The following is an 8,108-nucleotide window of genomic DNA, read 5'->3' as shown; positions in this document are numbered from 1 at the left end:
TACTGCATCGTCTTCCATCTTGCAGAAGCACATCTGAGAGTCTATCTCCAGCTGGGATTCTGGGGCATTACCAAGAAATGAAGGAAAGAACATGAATTTTTGTACTCAAAGCATATAGTCAGTAACTTGTTAGTCTCATAGGGCCACTGGATTTTTTCTGGTAATTCCTTATGAGAGTCTTTTTTCCCTATACATATTTCACTTCATGTAGCATGTGGTATGAATGAAACTGTGACCACCACCATAATCCCAACTAGATTTTTTTCTAAAATGGATAAAAAGTTTAAATGAATTTACATGGGGATACTTTCATCATAAACGTAATTTGTTACTAAAAAAATGAATGAGATGCAATAAATAAATATATTGACATAACAAATATGGTGCATTAAATGTATGCTGCGCTATTTATTTGACTATATGAATTTATATTCTGCTACATTACTGGAGTCAATCTGATGGGGAAGCATGTTTTTGGAACACTAATGGCATATCATTAAATTCCAATGGCCCTGCACTTATCCTTCTCCCTCCTGATACCACACTGAGTCTATCCTGAGTCTCAGGCTATACCCTTCACCCCAAATTAATTAAATGTACAACAACTTTGCATAAAATTACCTCCTTGTGCCACCATCAGACACAAAGGGTGCAGGACTCACAGATGACAGTGCTGTCAGCCTCTGCCAAAGCTTGAACATTTTTAACTGATCCCTACGAAGGACCACCTTTGTTCTGTGGATGATGTCATTAGTGAAGCCATCAGTGATATCATTTGAGATGCCATTATTGATATCATCAGTGATATCACTTCCCATGTCATGAGTGATATAATATGTGAAGTCATAAGCAGTGATTTGCGGGGGCGTCAGTTATAGTTATTTCAGGTAACTGTAACTGATGAATTTCGCTGGTTTTGTAGGAGTGAAATCTGAGCCTACCCATATCGTTCCTGTAATTTTTGTTTTTTTCTGGGAATTTCTACGTTTCTTAAAAAATTCTATTTCCCAACTATTACGTCCCTGTAACCTTTGTCATATATATACATATATATATATATATATATATACACATATATATATATATATATATATATATATATATATATATATATATCCATTTATAGGTACATTTCTTTAAGAAATAAACATCCAGCACTCCAAAGACAAATCTGGGCACTCGGTCTTTATTCAACGAGCGAGGTATAACATCTACGCGTTTCAGCAGACTCACGCTGCCTTGTTCACGATGTCTGTGCGCCATTTTTTTGTCAATAAAATACACATCAATTGGTGAACAACATCAAAGAGGGACTCGACACATTACACCATCGGCTCCACTGTTTGCTGTTTGGCCGCCATTTCTTAACATGTTAATCCTTCTCTCTTAAACATGTTTCTTAGCATTAAAAGAGTTACTCTCCTCCCTTAGTGTTCTCTTCGGAGTCATATTTATATATAATACTCCTGGGGGGGAAGGATATCTTACACCGATCTAATGACTCACAATTTTTTAGCAGAAATCCCATTCCTTGCATACAATCTTATTCGTCAATCATGATCGGATGTATCTATATATTCCTAAAAAAATGCTGATTTTAAAGTGCAAGTGCAAACATTGTTCATTTTATCATTCATATTCGGCAAGTGCCTTCTTCATTGAGTGCAAAAATTGGCAATTTTAAAGTGCTAGTGCTACTGTGCAAATTATGCGAACATCCCCATTCTGCCATGTGCAAATAATTGATATATGCAACACACCAAGGTCTTCTACTATTAAAACAAAACCAAGAATTTATACATTCTATGATGAAATTAAATAAGGAAAGCAACATTCCTAATAATAAATATCATCACGAATTTAAAGTGCAAGTGCTTATGTAAACTTAGGCAACCATCAGACATAAATGCCTGTTTACTTTCTTCAGCCTAGCAAATTAAAATACAGTAAATAGGGATTATTGCGATATGCACATACATATATGCAAATATTTGAACCATAAAATGAAATATTCTTTGCAGTAGAGCAATTAATTGTGTCGAATTCACCTCTATACAGATCAATATTCACCATTAAAAACAAAAAGGCAAGAAAAACCATATCATCAATGGTTTACCATATGTGCAGTTTCCTATTCTCTATTTCTCTTCAAGTGTTTCAAGACAGGCAGGTGTAAAGATCCTCATCTACATTTAACCCCTGTGGTTCTTTGCAGTTAAACTCTAGGATAAAATACGTTTCTAGTTTCCTTAGTTCCTTTTCCCTATCCCCTCCTCTTTTTTTCCTGGGGACTTCTGCTATACAGGAATACTGCAAAAACACAGGGTTACTCTGATGATGGGTCTCAAAGTGTTGTGCTATTGGATACGTTCTGTCTTGGTTCACGATTGCCCTCCTATGCTGCAAAATTTGTTTATATACAGATAGAGTTGTAATCCCTATATAAATTTTAGGACAAGGGCATCGTAATAAGTAAACAACAAAGCTAGATCTACAGGTCAAAAATCTTTTAATGGTCACAGTTTTATTAAAAAATGTTTTTAGATCGATGCAATTCGTGCCATGCTGGCACGCTTTGCATTTTGAACATTTTCTAAAATCTGGTTTCTGTTGTAACCAAGTTGGAGCATACCTTTTTGTTTCCTGATATTCGCTCCTCACGACCAAATCTTTCAATGATTTCGATCTTTTATAAGTAATGTCTGGGTGTCTTTTCATTCTGGGACCTAGCACAGGATCATTTTTTACTAGATGCCAATGTTTATTTAAAATAGATCTAATTTCTTTATGTTTTTCATTGAACGTTGTTATAAATCTAGAATTATCTTGATTTTTATTCTCTTCTCTGAGTTTTTTCCTTTGTTTAGTTCTGGATGGTTCAAATAAAATCTTATGTCTGTCTAGGTTTCTTGCCTTAGATGAGGCCCCCTTAATAACAACCGGGGAGTATCCTCTTTGGGTGAACCTACAGGTCATCTCCTTCTCAATTTTGTCATACTCCTCCTGATTGCTACATGCTCTCCTTGCTCTAAAGAATTCCCCAAAGGGGATACTCCTAATTAATGTAGTCGGGTGAGCAATTTCCGCATGGAGCACTGTATTTCCAGCAGTAGCTTTCCGGAACACTGACGTTTCCAACTTTTCTCCTACTGGTTTAACCCGAATATCCAAAAAGTCTATGGTTACTTTACTATAGTGACCTATGAACTCTAGGTTAATGGAGTTTTGGTTGAGGTCCTTGATGAAAGGTTCTATATCTGTCTCCGTGCCCTGCCACAGCACGAAGACGTCATCAATAAATCTGACCCACAGTAGTATGTGTTCAGACCAATGCTCTAGGGGACTACCTCTGAGCACCTGTTCCTCCCACCAGCCAAGATGTAAATTCGCATAACTGGTGGCGAAACAGGTGCCCATCGCAGTCCCCTGTTCCTGTTGGAAGAGTTCATCATTAAACAAGAAAATATTCCTTGTTAGGCACCATTCCATTAATTCTAAAATCATTTTGTTATGTTCCAGAAGTCGAATTGGTCTCCTATTTAAAAAATATTTAGTTGCCTTTAGACCATCTTCGTGTCTTATACTAGTATACAATATTGCAATGTCAAGTGTTAATAATAGCAGAGTGTCTGCATCCCATTGTATATCAAAGATACATTTCAAAAAATCCGTTGAGTCTTTAATGTATGAAGACAAAGATTTCACAATCGGATTTAAAAAATAATCAATGTATCGTGAAGCATTTTCAAATAAGCTTCCACAAGATGAAATAATTGGTCTCCCTGGTGGACTGGTGAGACTCTTATGTACTTTGGGGAGCATATAAAACACCGGAATCGTTGGTTTCTCTCTATTAATAAATTTGTACTCATCCCAACTCAATAAACCTTCCTCCTTCCACACATCCAGTCTTGTGAAAAATAATTATTTCACTTTTTCATATTCCTTCATATTTATCCGGATGTAACAATTGTTATTGTTCAATTGACTAAGGGCTTCTTTTTTGTATAGTTCCCTGCCCCATAGGACAATGTTTCCTCCCTTGTCTGAAGGTTTAATCAATACTCCATCCTCTTTCTGGAGTTTATTCACTGTCTTGTGGAAAAGTGCTTTTTTTGGACACATTTTCTTTTTCTTTTGGTCTACCGCAACATATAGTTGTTTCATATCCTTGGTTACATTTTCCCCAAAAATATCAAGATTATCTCTTATAGATTGGAGCAAAAATTTGGATGGTGGTCGAAAAGGGGTATGATCTTCTTTGTTCATCCCTATAGTGAGCGATACTACTTGTTCCTCATTTTCTGGTGGGTTGTCATCATTCGCCAGTGAGATCAGATCTGTCAAAGTGGGTATATCATTCATATTCAAGAAGGTTTCATCAATAGAGGGTTCTAGTGCTCTTTCCTGTGGCAACTGATTGATATTACGTTGGTTCAAATGCATTTTTGATAATTTGAGCTTTCGGATGAAGCGATATAAGTCCATTCTATCGTTGGGGTAATTATATTCATTACTACTACAAAAAGACATGCCTAGTTTTAGAATTGATTCTTCATCTTCCGTTAGCTTCATATTGATCAAATTAATGACCGTTGTGCTATCCATTACTTCTTGTTTTGTTTCCTCGTATTGGAGCGCAACGATCTTTTTGCTTGCCAATCTTGTACTCCTCCTATATCCCTCACCTCCTCTTCTTTGTTTCCTCTTCCTTGACCTTTTCCTCTCCCACGTCCTCTTCCCATGCGATGATCTGTCTGTTGTTCCAGAAGCATAAAACGGAATTCCTCAGTTACAGCCAATCTTACATCCCTCACCCCTCTGTTTATTTTATTTTTTATTTATTTATAAAGTTTTATATAGCGCGATCTTGACCCAAGAGGATATCAGAGCGCTTTACATTTAGGATCGTTGCATTACAACTTACATCAGATACAAGAGCATAGTAAGGTGCAGTACACATCAACAATGTTTCAATAATTCGTAGGAGGGAGAGGAGGAAGGAGTAATAGCGGAGAAACAAGGAGGAACTGTGCCCAATGTCCGGCTGGGTAGGTGACGGTCAAGGGGGAAACCAAGGCCAATCTCCTCATTAGTTGTCAAGCAGCTCCACCGGGCATCAGCCATGTTGCTCAGGTCTCAGCGTTCAGGAAAAAACAGTTTTTAGTTTATTTGATTTGCTTTATATAGGTTATATAGTGCTATCTAGACCCAGAGGTATCAGAGCGCATAACCAGGGGAACGTTGCATTAGAAGGTACATCAAAAGGATTATAAAGCGCTGGCTAGAACCGTAGGTATCAGAGCGCTATAACAGAGGAACATTGCGTTACAAATTACATCAGTTACAATAGCGTAGTAAGGTACAGTAAACAAACAACGAGGTTGAGAGAATTTATAGGAAAGGAGGGGAGGAAGGAGCCATAGCAGGGAGACGAGGAAGAACTGTGTCCAATGTCCGGCTGGGTGGGTGACGGTCGAGGGGGGGGAAACCAGGGCCAATCTCCGCATTAGTTGTCTAGCAGCTCCACCGGGCATCAGCCAAGTTGCTCAGGTCTCAACGTTCTGGAAAAACAGTTTAGAATAGATACATAGGCTACTAGGATAGAGGTAAAAGAAGAAGGTGGGGGGGAGGGCGTAGAAACAAGCCAGAGAGGGAACTGGTGCTAACCATATAGGCCGATGAAAAAATAAAGGAAAACCAGCTTTCCTGTGGCTGTATTCATTCTTGCCTCGGGTGTCGGCGGGTGGGTTTGACTCAGTCTACCACTTGCAGCGGGCCTCTCACGTTTCCTGATCATGTGCCCACCCCTTCAGCCCCCGGGACGCTTCTGTGAATCACAGCACCACCAACAGCCCCCAGACCCGCACCGCCCAGGCCCTGGGAGGCGTGGAGAAGCTCAGGGACTGGCGATTCAATTGCTGCAATAGAGCAAGAGGGGGAGCCATGGACCGAAAGAATTGTAGTGATCCTCTTGAGGACAGGCATAGTTCTGGAGGGGTTGAGAAAGCAAAAGTCAAGCAAGGAGGTAGAAGTCATCATTGTCAGCCATGTTGGGGTCAGGCATCCTGGGACCCCTTTCCTGACCGAGAGCGTGCCGAGTACAACAGAGCTTAGTGGGGAGGGAAAGGTCAGACTCTCATTGAATCCAAACAGGGCCACAAGAACTCCCCCGGAGACCCTAGGCGCTCCAGTCGTAGCGTAGACCCAGAAAGCGAGCAGGAACACATCGCCCATTAAGGTGGGGACAGGAGTAGGACTCTGAGTCCTTTGAAAGGTTCTTGGTGACCAAGACTTATTCCTTTTGAGATTTACTCAAGGGGTAATGGGCCCTTTTAATTAAACAAGCACTGGCAATGCCCCTAAATCTGCCTTCTAAGGGACAGTGTGAGTACATGCACTCTGCCTCTCATCCTGGCACTCATTCATTCATTCACCCCGCTGCTGAGTCAGTCTTCATTACCCACTTACCCATCCACAATAAAGCATCCATACACCACATGAAAAACTTGTACAAGATAAAAGAATAAAAATAGAAAAAAGAAAAAAGAAAACTTGATGTGTTAAATAAATGTCAACAAAACATGGTTGGATGACGGCTATGGCGAATCCTGCTTAGCGCAGCCTCAGGTGACCGCATTGCCCCTCCCCCTGCTTCAGAACAGATTCCGATGCCGGCTGCCGAGTGAGGAGACTCTGAGACGCCGAGTCACGGAGTCAATATTGAGGAGGCTCCTTCTGCCGCTCTTTCAGCTTTTTGACCCAAACGGATCCCCATGCTTGGAGGGGCGTCTGTGGAAAGGAGAGTAAAGCGGTCCGTAGAGGACAGTCTACGAAGGGATAGAGCCGCTTTCTCATGAACTGGCAATTCAGGTGAGCAGTCTCTCTAGGACTCAGAGACATTTCGTATCCTGGGGGATTTTTTTTGCTGCTGCTTGGGACGACCCCCGGTAGGCACTATTTTGGAACCTTTGGAGTACTGCCATGCTGGGTGCCCATGATGCACCAGAGATGCTGCTTTACTCTTTCATCAGTTTTTGGTACTTTGGTGCTGTGCCGGCTGCAGATAGGCCCTGGTAGGGCGGGGCATTACTCCTCCATAGATGGTCTGGGAACGGTGTGGGTTCTTCTGCTGCCTGAAATGTGTCCATTCCTGCCACTTCACTGCAGCATCCCCGGGCTGCCGTCCTCCTCTTCCTCACGTCTCAGGGTGATCAACAGGTTGCTATCAACAGGTTTAACGACTTCAGAAGGACAGAAGGCCGAGTCTACCTTACTAGGTTCATGAGCCCGGACCTTCAGGTAACTGCAGATGTCAGCGGCGAGCGACAACTCCGTTACTGTGACATAACTCGCTCTGCGCCGCACTCCTCCCAGTGCGATCCACATCAAAGATGTCAAAAATAAATGCAAACTGCCTTAAAGTTTTTTTCACATGCATTTTAAATTCAGTACCATTGCTCAAAGCCATCCCTTTTGCTGTTTTGAAGTAGATATTTCTGTAATAAATCAAATTAAAAAATGGCCTAGGGGGTTCCTAGACTCTTGCAACAACAGATAAATGGGACACTCACAAAGCATGACCATTTATAATAACTGACACGATAATTTATACGGTTACATTTCTGGGTGTCGATGCCTGTCAATCACTAGAAGTGTTCAAGTTAAGAACACAAGCTGTTCGATCCTGAATTAATAGCGACTCCGTGGGGCGCAAAGTCTTCTGGGTCTGAATACGCATAATAAACAAGGGGCCAGCGAGTCATTTCTGGGGCACCGTGGTGTAAATACCATTCCCATGGTGTTAGCTTTTCAAATGCCCGCGGTGGTGGCCGTCCGTCTTTTGATCGTCTGCAACGCTGGTGACCCTGAAAGTGAGAGGGGCTGATCTGCGCGGAGGGGGCCCCAGGCGAAGAGGCCGCATTGTGCGGGGAAACAATGCTTTGCTCCTCTTGCTCTTGCTCGGAGCCAGTGTCTGAGCTGACTTCACTTTGTGCGATATCTTGGTGGTCCACTTGGCCACTGTGAATCTTCTGTCGCCTTGCCAAATCGAATTTCCTGGCGAACGTATAGATTCGTCCTGATTCGTAATCTATACGATCTCTTAA

The sequence above is a fragment of the Triturus cristatus genome, chromosome 4_1 (assembly GCF_964204655.1).
Source record: "Triturus cristatus chromosome 4_1, aTriCri1.1, whole genome shotgun sequence".
Taxonomy (NCBI): Eukaryota; Metazoa; Chordata; class Amphibia; order Caudata; family Salamandridae; genus Triturus; species Triturus cristatus.
This window is presented reverse-complemented; position numbering follows the sequence as displayed.